At 38.0% G+C, this 11,572-nt stretch overlaps 1 protein-coding gene across 9 annotated transcripts in view; it reads right to left on the bottom strand.

The window, feature by feature from the left end:
- Nucleotides 1-11,572, bottom strand: part of DLG2 (discs, large homolog 2 (Drosophila)) — a 1,159,995-nt gene that overhangs the window by 313,357 nt on the left and 835,066 nt on the right. The window lies entirely within an intron of this gene.

Below are 11,572 nucleotides of genomic sequence, written 5' to 3' on the forward strand. Positions count from 1 at the left end.
CTCTCTCCCCTACTAGTCTCTACATTCCATTTTGGGGTACCATTATGCATGCTATTTAAAGACCTGTGATATCATTTACCACCTCATCATACATTCAGCTGAAGTCATATGGAGTAAAGTATAGTGATGTGGATGCTCACATATGGCTATTACTCTTTAATTGCTCCCAGTGCTATATTTGGAGCAAAACACGGTGATAAAAAAATTTGGTTTCTCTAAAATATTTATTTTAGTAATTTCCTTTTCAATTGAATAGAAGTGAACTAGAGTGCACATAGCCAATGTCAAGCAATTTACTATTCAGCAGATGCCAAGGAACAGCAAACACCCAATTAAGCACTGGTGGTTAGTACTATCACTACAAAGGGTCGCAATGCTCTGAGACACAGTGGAAGGGCCCTACCATTTTATGAGCAGGTTTAAGAAAGCTCTTTGGAGGAAGCAATATCACAAATGAGACTGGGATGGTTTGGCTAGGCGAGGATGTCCATGTATGGCTGTGGCAGGACGGGTGGGAAAGAAGTCGCAAAACTATTCTAAGCAGAGAGGAAGACACTTGTGAAGGTACAGAGGTGAGGTAGGACTTGGCCCATATGAAGAAAGAAAGTCGTTACTGAAGGGCAGAGAGGGGAGAAGACAGAAAGTGGTGGAAAATGAGGCAGGAGTAATGAAGGTGATGAGGGTAATGATACAGTGGTGCTGGTAGCTGACTTGTGTGTAGAACTATGTGTGGCAGGCCAAATTAAGCATTCACTATCTACCAACTGCTGTAACTACCTATGAAATCATAGCCCACAAAACCCATTTTATAGAAAAGGCAAGTGGGACACAGACAGACAAAATAACTTACCCGAGGTTTAAATGCTTACATATTGCAAAGTCATAGATTACTCCAGGCAATCTGGTTTAACCATGACATCTTTGACCTAGTGGTACAGGAGCTGATAAGCGACACTGGAGAATCTGGAGCTATTTGACTGCAATGGGGAGCTATTTCCCAGCTTAGAACTAAGAAACATAGGCATTTTAACCCTATCTCTTGTCCCTTGGCAATGCTTGCAGCTAAGAATGGAAAGACCCCATGGGAAGGATGTAGTATTTCCAGCTTCTATAGAAGCCTCCCAAATGAATTCATTTCTTAGGAATGCTTCTCAAAAGGTCATTACCACTAGTCTGGCTGCTGAGGTTTTCCATCCCATCTCCTGTCATCTGCTTGCTTAGTCTGAAAGCCGTGTTATGGAACACTCAATTTAGGCTCCAGAAGGACAGGACTTAAATCTCAGTCCCATCATTTATTGGTTCCTTGACCTTGGGTAAGTTGCTTGCTCCTTTGATCTTCAGTTTTCATAAACACATAAAATATTAATTCTTTTTTCTCCTAGGTTGTTGTCAGGATGATCAGAGATAATGGGGATAAAGAACGTAACATAATACCTGGTGCACTGGTGTCAATCAATGGTTGCTATTTGTATTAAACCATCCCTATAAACTATGAAGCCAGAACATCAAAGTAGCTTTTATCAGCAATGATAAAATGAAAGAATCGATACAGTAAGCAATTACCTTGGAATAATAATAACAGCTAAGAATTATAAGTTAACTGAATTATTAAGTACAAAACACACACACACACACACACACACACACACAAAGGGATGACCCAATGGAGAAGGGCTACGTAATTGGCACCAGATTTCAATTAAAATAAGTCAGGTACAGAACACAACACTACTCTGTGAAAATTATTTCACAGTTGGGGACCTGGTTGGGACATATTAGGGGCCAGCAGGACAGAAAGTGGGCAGATTTCAGGCTATTTCTACTTAATTCAGAAGAACTAAGGGTAAAAAGACAAGTAGTTTTATTACCAGCAAGTTAAATAGTTAGAGAAGACTCCATTTTTTTTCATCAGGGTGGGTGAAATATATCTTCCTTTTTCTTAAGTGATGTGATGCGGTGAAGTGGATTTTTGTGTTCAGTTGCTATCGCTGCTACTAATTTATTCAATCAGTCAATGAGCAGCTCAGGAAAATAAAGGCACTGGATCCATCTCTGGGGCAGCTGTGGTTTAAAATTCAACGATTTGTATGACTTCAAAATAGCATCTCTGAAGTGTTTTAAAATGAGTAATCTGTTTTCCCACCTTGTATGTCTTATTGAACAAGGTGAGATCTAAACAAATAAGGAAGAACATTCACATGTACCAAGTGGTTTTTATGACATTTTTATGAGGGGGGGAAGAAAACTGTAAATTTTCCTTTAATTTTGAATTGGGAACAGGTTGGTGTGACTGGCATAGAGCATGAATAGAAAGGAAAAATGGTGCTAACAGAAGTGAATCTGGAATGCCAGGATGATAAGTTTTATCAGTAAATGGCCATGATGGATTTTACAGAGACATTTAATGCAACTTGACTTCTGTTTGGGGGAGGGTAACTATGGCAACAGTGAAAAGTTGGAGTTGAAGAGCTAAGTGACCAAAAATAGGATAACCAGATGGGAGACTATTGCAATATTACAAATGGTAGATGACAGAGGTCTGAATTAGAAAAGAGAGAAGGAAATTGAGAGTGAGAAATGGGGCACAGACATGGAATGCAGAGGGAGGCTTTACAGACAGAGTCTCCTGAACTACTTCTGGGAACAAGTGTGTTTAAATAATACACCTAGTATTGAATGGATTAGAATGAGATGAGAAAGACAATCAGAGTGGTGATTATACTATTAATCAAGAAGGGAACACAGGATGGAATATGAGTTTGAATGAGAGGATATGTCCTCTGTTTTACACCTTTTAATTTGCTATGGCGATTGAGCATCTATTAATTTTGTAGGCAGTTGGAAAATATGTGCAACGTGGAGAAGTGGTTAACATTGGTAATCAATTTAGTCTTGACTTTGCAGACCAGGAAGTACTAGGGTTCCAGGCACTCAAAAAAGGAAACATGGTACCTTGGACAGCACTCTCCTAGGCGTTAGGAATCCTGAGTTTCAGGATCATCCTGAGGGTAACTAATTTGACTTTAGGCAGTTACTTTACTCTGTAGACCTCAGTTTCTCTCATCTAGAAAGAAAGCTTCATGCTAGATCTCCCTGGGCCCAGCCAGTGCTTAATAAAGACATGTTCAATATGTATTTTGTTGACAAGTTGAGAAAAACATTTCATTCAGCATTAAACTTTTCAAATACCCTCCAGTATATCTTAGAGTGAATGAACTATAAATTCTATTTGAAGTGGAAATTACTAATTATGTTCTCTTTTTCTGTTGGAAGCTGTTACACTTGGTGGAGAGTGATAACTTTCCTGACAGCAGCTGCATAAGAGCTCAAGACCAGAATCTTGGAACTGAGGCAAAATGAAAACTTGATAGTAGATATTTACATGCCTTAACAGTTAAAATTAGCCTTCTTAAATTTGGCTTGCTGATGCAAAAATGAAAAAAAAAACTTTTTTTTTTTAGTTATAACAATTTTTGTTTACTAGGACATTTATAAAGGACTGATTATTTTAGAGCTTATAGCTGCAAATATCAATGTGTAATTTGGCCAGCCAATCCCAATTCACCACAGGCCAAAAAGCACAATCACTGACTTTTAGGATTCATATGTTTGTGTAGAAAGGTAACTGTATAAGAATGCAGATGCAAAAACAGTCGAAAACTTGTAAAATATGGTGTAGATATGGTAATAGCTCATAGCTCCAGTTTTTATAACTCTTTCAACTCTATACTTACTCCAGGGGATAGCTCCAGAGGGATGTCTAAGGCTTTCAAATTCATTATGTTTAAAATCAAACTGTTAATTTTGTGTCAAACCTATTGCTGGGGATTTTTCTCACTTTCAGCAGATAGTAGTATCATCCTCCACCATTCACAGCACACAGCCAACCTAATATCCAACCTCAATGCTTTTCCCCACCTTCCTCCCCATGTAATCTATATGACTATGCCTGTTTAGCTCCAAGCTGACTTCATTTCCACCCACTTTCCTTCAACTCCACTCCTGGCATCCTTGGCCAAGTCAACATTTTCCTCAGGATACTGCCGTAGCCTCTTGACACGGCTCTCTGTTTTCATTCTGGCCTTTTCTCCCTCTATCCATTTTCTACCTAACAGTCAGAGGACCTTTTCAAAACATGTATCAGATCATTCTTCTCTCCTTTGGTTTTCTACTGGTTTCTTTCTTGTACATAGAATAAAAATCTAAACTTCTCCTGGGCCTTCACTGGTCTTTCTGATTTCATTTCTAACTCCTTTCATTCCATTTTGTCTAACTCCTTTAGAGGGACAGCAGCTTACCTTCAGTTTCATTTAAGTTTAGATTCTCTCCAGTCTTATGTCAGTTGTATTTCTCACTACAGAGCTCTCCCTAGCTTTCCTCCTATCTGATATGCCTTGTTTTCTTAAGTCTCAGCTTCAAGACCAATTCTTCAAAGAACTCCTTTATTAGTTATTTATTAGTTATTCCAGACTTTCTATAAGGTCCTATTTTAACTTCTTACACAGTTCAGGCCCATTTGATATTTTATCATGTCATCTGCCCCAAAAAGTTTTCCAATGAGTATGGACTTTCTTTTACCTTGATACACATCTAACATCTAGAATACTATGTAGAAACTTAGTAATGTTTCTTGCATTAATAGATGATTTACCTTTTGGATCACATAGATTTATTTAAATCATTAAAATTTAGTTGACAACCTATACACAATTTAGAAGCCTATATAAAATATATTTGCATATCTATTGTAAGCCAGGTAGTGATCATTTTCAGAAGGAATTTGTCATCTAGGGGGAGAAGGTTTAGTTAAACTGGACTCACTGAATCAGAACCTTTGAGGGTAGTGCCAAAGAATCTTAGCTTTTTAGTGACTGGTGAGCTTTAGTTACACGTGGGTACCTCTCAATGAGTTATGACTCATCTTTCTCTTGTGCAATATTCAGGCAATAGTTGAAATCAGACTTAAATTACGCTATGAGGTTTACAAACTCTCTGATCATCTGAGACTTAATCACCAGTGAGGAGTTTGCAGAACGACTTATGAACTTTGTAAAGGAACACATGGAAAAGGAAACATGACCTACACAACCCATGGCAGACACACTTCTCATGCTAGGGCTCTACCCTCACCAGCTTTGAGTCTTGTCTCTGTTTATTTATAAGCATGTCTAAACTATTTAAAATTATGGGCAGTATGGCAGAGGAATCCTTGAACAACCCTATCCCATGTCATGATGCCTTGGAAAGCACAGTTGCTCACAAACTCCCCCACTTCCATAAGTTTAAAACTGCTTGGTCAAAAGGGCAAATTTTGGGGTAGAAGGTTACGTTCCTGTCCTGCTTCACTTTCTCATCCTCAAGTCCTCCATCTTGGGCTGGGATGTGTGTCTGTTTTGGGTTGACGGATGCCCTCAAGTCAGTGTTATTTCTGAAGGTGAGTTTTCTCCTTGGTAGATGGTCATAATAAAACAACTTTCTGAGTTTGCTCAATATTTTCTTTTAAAATTCTTGGATTGATTACAAATTCTTAATTTTTTTAAACTTAGTTTTCTGTGGTTCAGAGCTTTAGATGTTAGAACATTATTGAAGTTATTCTCTTAAAAATGAGAATCAAGGCCCTCCCTGGTGGCGCAGCGGGTTAAAGCACAGCACTGAGAAGCTAAAGCCACTTTAGCATGTGTTCAATTCCCGCCTGCCCCGGAGGTGACCACATGGCGTGGCAGACCTCTCCTGACCTGCCCGCTGCTCCCCTCAGCAGTGTACTTCATTGATTTGCCTGTTGTGCTCCCCACTCTGTCTCAGTGAATCCTCTCTCTACCCCTGCCTCTCTGGCCATAGTTCTATATGCATAAATAAATAAACCTTTAAAAGAAATTAAAAAAAAATAAAAAGGTATATGATCCTATAGAAAAATCCTTAAAGATTATACAACTAGATGGTATGAGGTTTCAAAAGGCTATGGTAGGGGAGAAATGCTGAAGGGAGAAAGCATTACATATTATTTTTAGACTTTTAAGTGTCTGAATATTTTAAGTGACCATGTATTGCCGTACAATATAAAGTTAAATATTTTAAACTACAGAATTTGGGATTTGTTTACCTTAATTAGAATGACTGCTAAGGCAAATTAAAAATATAATGGTACTTGTAGAAAAGTTGAATATGACTGAATAATCAGAATTTTTAAACATTACATGAATCCACGCAATAGATGCTGACTGAGTGCCTTCTTTCTGTCATCACTGAGCTAAGCTTTGGGGATGCATTAATGAGGGAAGCAATGACTCTACCCTCAGTGACTTAGAATCTGACAATAGTTTCTTAACTGGCCATGGAAGTGTGGAGAAAAGAACATGTTTTTGTTGTTGCTGTTCTGAAAATGCCAGTTTGATGTCAGTTTTGGCTTTAATTGTATAAAGTACAGGTATGTTAATGTCTGCAAAATGTCATAGAAAAGAAAAACTGTTCTTCCAAAATTGTAATATTACCTGCAATAGGAAGTAGTAGACTTACATCACTTTTTCACATAATTATGCTAATAGAAAAGGAATCTAATAGTGATTGCAATTTAGGTGAAAGGGGCTGTTGATCTTTTTTCTCCCTGCATAACTGACCTTGTTCATATTCATAAAAATCAATTTTATACAAGGGAAAAAAAATTCTCTAGAGACACACTAGTGAAATGGGCCATTCCTGAGGCATCTGAAAGGCTTGAGTAGGAATGAGGTACTAATGGAATTATCTTGGTAAAAATCCATTAAGACTAAGCCAGACCCTGGCTACTGTCGGCTGGACCCACCTGATGCTCAATTCACATAGTGCCTCAGGATAATGCCTTTCTTTTGTGTTTGAACTTAATGTGTTTCTTGGTCTCTGACTACTATGTATAATTATCCAATAGCATTTCTCTTATTTATTCCTCACCTAAAAATAAGGTAAAAGCTCCCAGGAAACAGGTTTTCTGAGTTCAGAAAAATGATGTCAGGATTCAAAACTCCTGTTCCCATTCCTTCATTAGACAAATAGAGGGGACAATATCTGAAGCAACACAAATTGCTTGAAACTGAATAATCTTCACCCTTATTTTTGAAAATAATATTTATCAACCTATATTAATATCTCAATAACTTCCTTCCCAAATATTGTTTATAATTTACTTTCTAATTTATTACTCTAGCTTGCATCTTGACAAAGACTATTGGAGCAGACTGACACAGCTGTTTATTTTGAAAAATTTCAATCCATAGAACAATTTAAAACCAGTACAAAGAAAATTGGTAAATTTTCATCAAGAGTCAACTGTTGCTAGTGATTTGCTACATTTATTCACCCTTCCTCTTTCTCTGCTTACCTGTCTGCCTCAATATCTGTTTTTTTATATCTATCTACCCACCCACCTACTGATTTATCCATCCACCTAATTGTTAGTCCATCAATCCATTCATCTGTTCATCTACCTACCACCCAACCACCTACCTATCTTTCTAATACAGAAAAGACACAAAGATACTTTCTTTCTGAATCGTTAAAAATAGCAGCAGGTTAAAGCACAGCACTAAGAAGCTAAAGCCACTTCAGCATGAATTTGATCCCCACCCTGGAGGTGACCCACATGTCACAGCAGACCTCTCCTGACCACCCACTGCTCCCCTCAGCAGTGTACTTTGTTGATCTGCCTGCTCTGCTCCCGACTCTGTCTCTGGTGAATCTTCTCACCGCCCCTGTATCTCTGGCCTGTACCCCAGTTCTGTATGCATAAATAAATAAATCTTTAAAAAATAGCAGATATCATGCCATGTACAACCTAACATACCAGCATCACCTCAGTGAACATATTATTTTCTATATAACAATATTAGTATTGTAACAAATAAAGCTAACAAAACTATAATATTCAATATACAACTGGTTAAAATTTTCTCAATTCTCTTTAAAATGTTGCAGGGGTGAAGGGATTCAGCAGAAACAGAGTGGGGAGCAGAACAGACAGATTGACAGAAATATACTGCTGACAGGAGTAGCAGTTGAGTCAGAGAGGTCTGCCACACCATGTGGGTCACCTCCCTGTCTGGGGATTGAACTCAGGTTGCAGTGACTGTGGATAGCTTCATAGTGCTGTGCTGTAACCCCTTGCACCACGTGGGAGGCCCCTAAAATGTATTTTTCTTCAGTCCAGGAGTTAATTAAGACTTATTCATTGCATTAGGTTGCCATATGTCTTTAATCATATTCAACCTAGAACACTTTCTTTTTTAAAATGACATTTTTTTTCCTCTTATATTTTTAAGTGTTCAGAGTGGGTACTTATAGTCTGCTCCATATTTTGGGTTAGTTTAAGTATTTCTTCCAGATCAGAATCATTTAGGATATTTTAGCATAATCCCAGTGTGGAAAGAGTAATTTTACTGCATCACATTTAGAGACCCCCTACTATAAGGCTGTCACACTACTAGTGATGTGTTAATTTGGTTAGATGTTTAAGGCCCACCAGATGTATTCATTCTGAAGGCATCTTCCCCCATGTAAATAACAATACTGAGAATTTTTGAGACCATGAAAATATCCTTTTTTTCTAATAAAATTTCATTTATCTTTCTCTTATTAACATCTATTGATTATGCTTGCCTGAAACATTTTTATTGAGAGTTAGAAAATGGTAATTTTCCACCTTCTAGAATGACAAGGTGGTATTCTTCTGTATAGAACATTCCTTTTATATTCTCTCTGTGTTTCAGATTATCAACGTGCTTCTTAAATTATCAAGGTATAATGCGTTACCATGCAGTAATATTTAGTTCATCTACTAGCTATCTGGCAATCTCAATCTCTGTCTATACTGTGTCTGCTCTTTCTATCCCACCACTTTAGAAGTATTTTAGAAGTCTTCTTGTATATCATGGTCATTCTAATTTTCTCTAAATATTGCTTTTCACATTTTACACATGACACAGATGCTCCTATTTTTTCTATACTTCTCACTGTTTATAATTAATGTAAAAATTCCTTCAGGCCTTCCATTATGTGATGTCTACCTCTTCCTTCTCTAGTCTCTTCAGTCCATAAACTCCTCTGCTGTGAGGGCACATTAGACATGAGCTTACAGATGAGGTCCAGGGAATGAGCGCAGGGCTACTCAGTTTATTTGTGGCAGAGTCCAAATACGATGCCAATATTCTGTCCACTATGCTATACGTCTCTTAGTGAACCTTGTGTTACAGTTAGAATCTTCATGCATATTCTTATCCCAGTGTTTTCCTTTGGTTTCTTTCCTCTTCTCTGTCCTGTTTCCTGTTCTGCTTCCATGTCCAGTTCAAGTACTACCTTCCCAGATACCTCTCTCATGGCCTGTGCTACTCACTGGGCCATGCCTCAGAATCTGCCAATATTATATAAATTTTTGTCCATCTTTATTTTATTGTCAAGGTATATAAATAATCTATGCCTTAATGTATGGCTGAAAGTCAAGGCAATTTTCTTAATTTTTTTAAAGATTTATTTTATTTATCTATGCATACAAGAGCTGGGGTATAGACCAGAGGCACAGATGCAGGGGGAGGTTTGAGAGAAATAAAGCAGAGACAGAAATAAAGCAGATCTGAAATAAACTGCTAAAGAGAGCAGCAGGTGAGACAGGAAAAGTCTGCGGTGACATGTGGGTCAGATCCCTGGGTGGGCAGGGGTCGAACTCTTACTATAGATAGTTTCACAGTGCTGAAACTTAATACCTTGGGCCACCAGGGAGGCCCCTCTGACTAATTTTAAATAATTTAAATAATGCAGAACAGGAAGAAAATGGACTATCTCCAGGACAGAATATTCAAACCTTTATGTAATCACTGATAACAAACTGAATATTTGCATTTCATATATTTCCCCATATGTATACATATATATATACATCTATACAAATATACATGCCAGGTATTAGTCTAGACATACATATATATACAACATATATTTTTCAAAATATATCTATTTTCACATATAGTTACTATTTCAAAAGCAGATCATGCCATAAGCTTGTTCTGTAATTTTTTTTCCTTTTCCACTGACATTATCTTTTTATGAATAAATGCTACGACCCAGGCCAGGAGTCTCATAAGTTCCATTCATTTTTTAATCCTTTTGTATTATCAGAATGTGGCACAAACTCCCTTTCTCATAAATTGTTATTTAGGGTGATGATAATTACATTTACTTGATGAATCTCTGCCCCTAAATTTCACAAAATTCTTCTAAAGAAGCATTATTAGTCAGTTCATCAAATATTTGACGCCAATTTCAGAGACTAAAGAGAAAAAGAGAAATCTTAAAAGGAACTAAAAAGAGATGAGGTCTGAAGATAGGGGTGATCCTGAAGAAAGAGTCAAATCTACTCTTTAACAGGTGGGGATTGTATGCTGGAGCTGCCTTCTGGACTGACAGTTCACCATTAGCTGAAGTATTGAAGTATGGAAGTATTGAAACAATACTTACACATGGAAGTATTGAAACAACCACCAGTGATTTTATGACTTTTCTTCTGGATACTAAGTGAGCCAGAAGAAACAATAGAAACAGTTGAACACTTCTCAAAACAAAAACAAAATCAGGGTGAGGGAAAGAGGACATCCTCTGATATCATTTCTCTTTTATCACTTTATGTTCTTCAGCATATTACAGAACATATAGAAACAGCCATGGCTGTGTGAAGCCTTTTATGCTCCATCCCAGGTGAATATTATAAGCATCTGAAAAGTCTCCATTTACATTCAGGGCAGTTTTTCAGTCATTTAAGTATTTTCTAACTGCTAACCCATTCCCTCCATTCCCTCCTTCTGTCTGTCCAGAACACTGCTCCCTAGAGAAAACATGTTACTCCCCAGTGAGGGCTGAATTTCCATGGTTAGTTGCCAGAGCTCCAAAGGTGAACACAGCCTAAATGCCACACTCCTTTAGAGAAAAAGCCACCAAGAAATACAGTTCCACTGCTCCTGTTTGTATTACCAAGGAAGCAATAAAAAATGTGGGGAGAACAAGCAAAAAAGTGAGCTAAGAGAGAAAAAATCTGGCAAAAATGAATTCTCTAATTGTCAGTGACCAGAAATCAAACGTGCAGTGTAGACGGTCACTAATGAAGACAGCACTAAGTAGTGGATACGATGAGCAAGAAGCCCTGTGCTGGGCATATTATGGACAATCTCTTCCGAGATTTTTGCCAAGACCAAATTTTAGAGTGAGGTAACTGAGGCAAAGAGGTGAAAAGCCTCTAAACTACCAGTGTTGGGATAAAACCTCTGGTCTGTGGGTTGCAGAGGCTCTGTCCTCTCTTGTCTACTGGCATGCTGCCCTCTTCTGAGAACCCACAGGCTCCCACCTCAGGTCTGCAAAAGTGCTGACAGCCACCTATGCCAGGACACACTGCCCAATCAGCTCCACCCCAGGCACAACTTACACACACCCTTGTCACGGAGATACTGCTACAAGGCTGCCTTCTTCTTCTACTTTTTTTTTTTTTTAAGATTTATTTATTTATTCATACAGAAGTAGGGTACAGGCTGGAGATGCGGAGGGTGAGAGGATTCACCAGGGA

This window comes from Condylura cristata, unplaced genomic scaffold (assembly GCF_000260355.1).
Source record: "Condylura cristata isolate star-nosed mole 26May11 unplaced genomic scaffold, ConCri1.0 scaffold00015, whole genome shotgun sequence".
In the NCBI taxonomy this organism is placed as follows: Eukaryota; Metazoa; Chordata; class Mammalia; order Eulipotyphla; family Talpidae; genus Condylura; species Condylura cristata.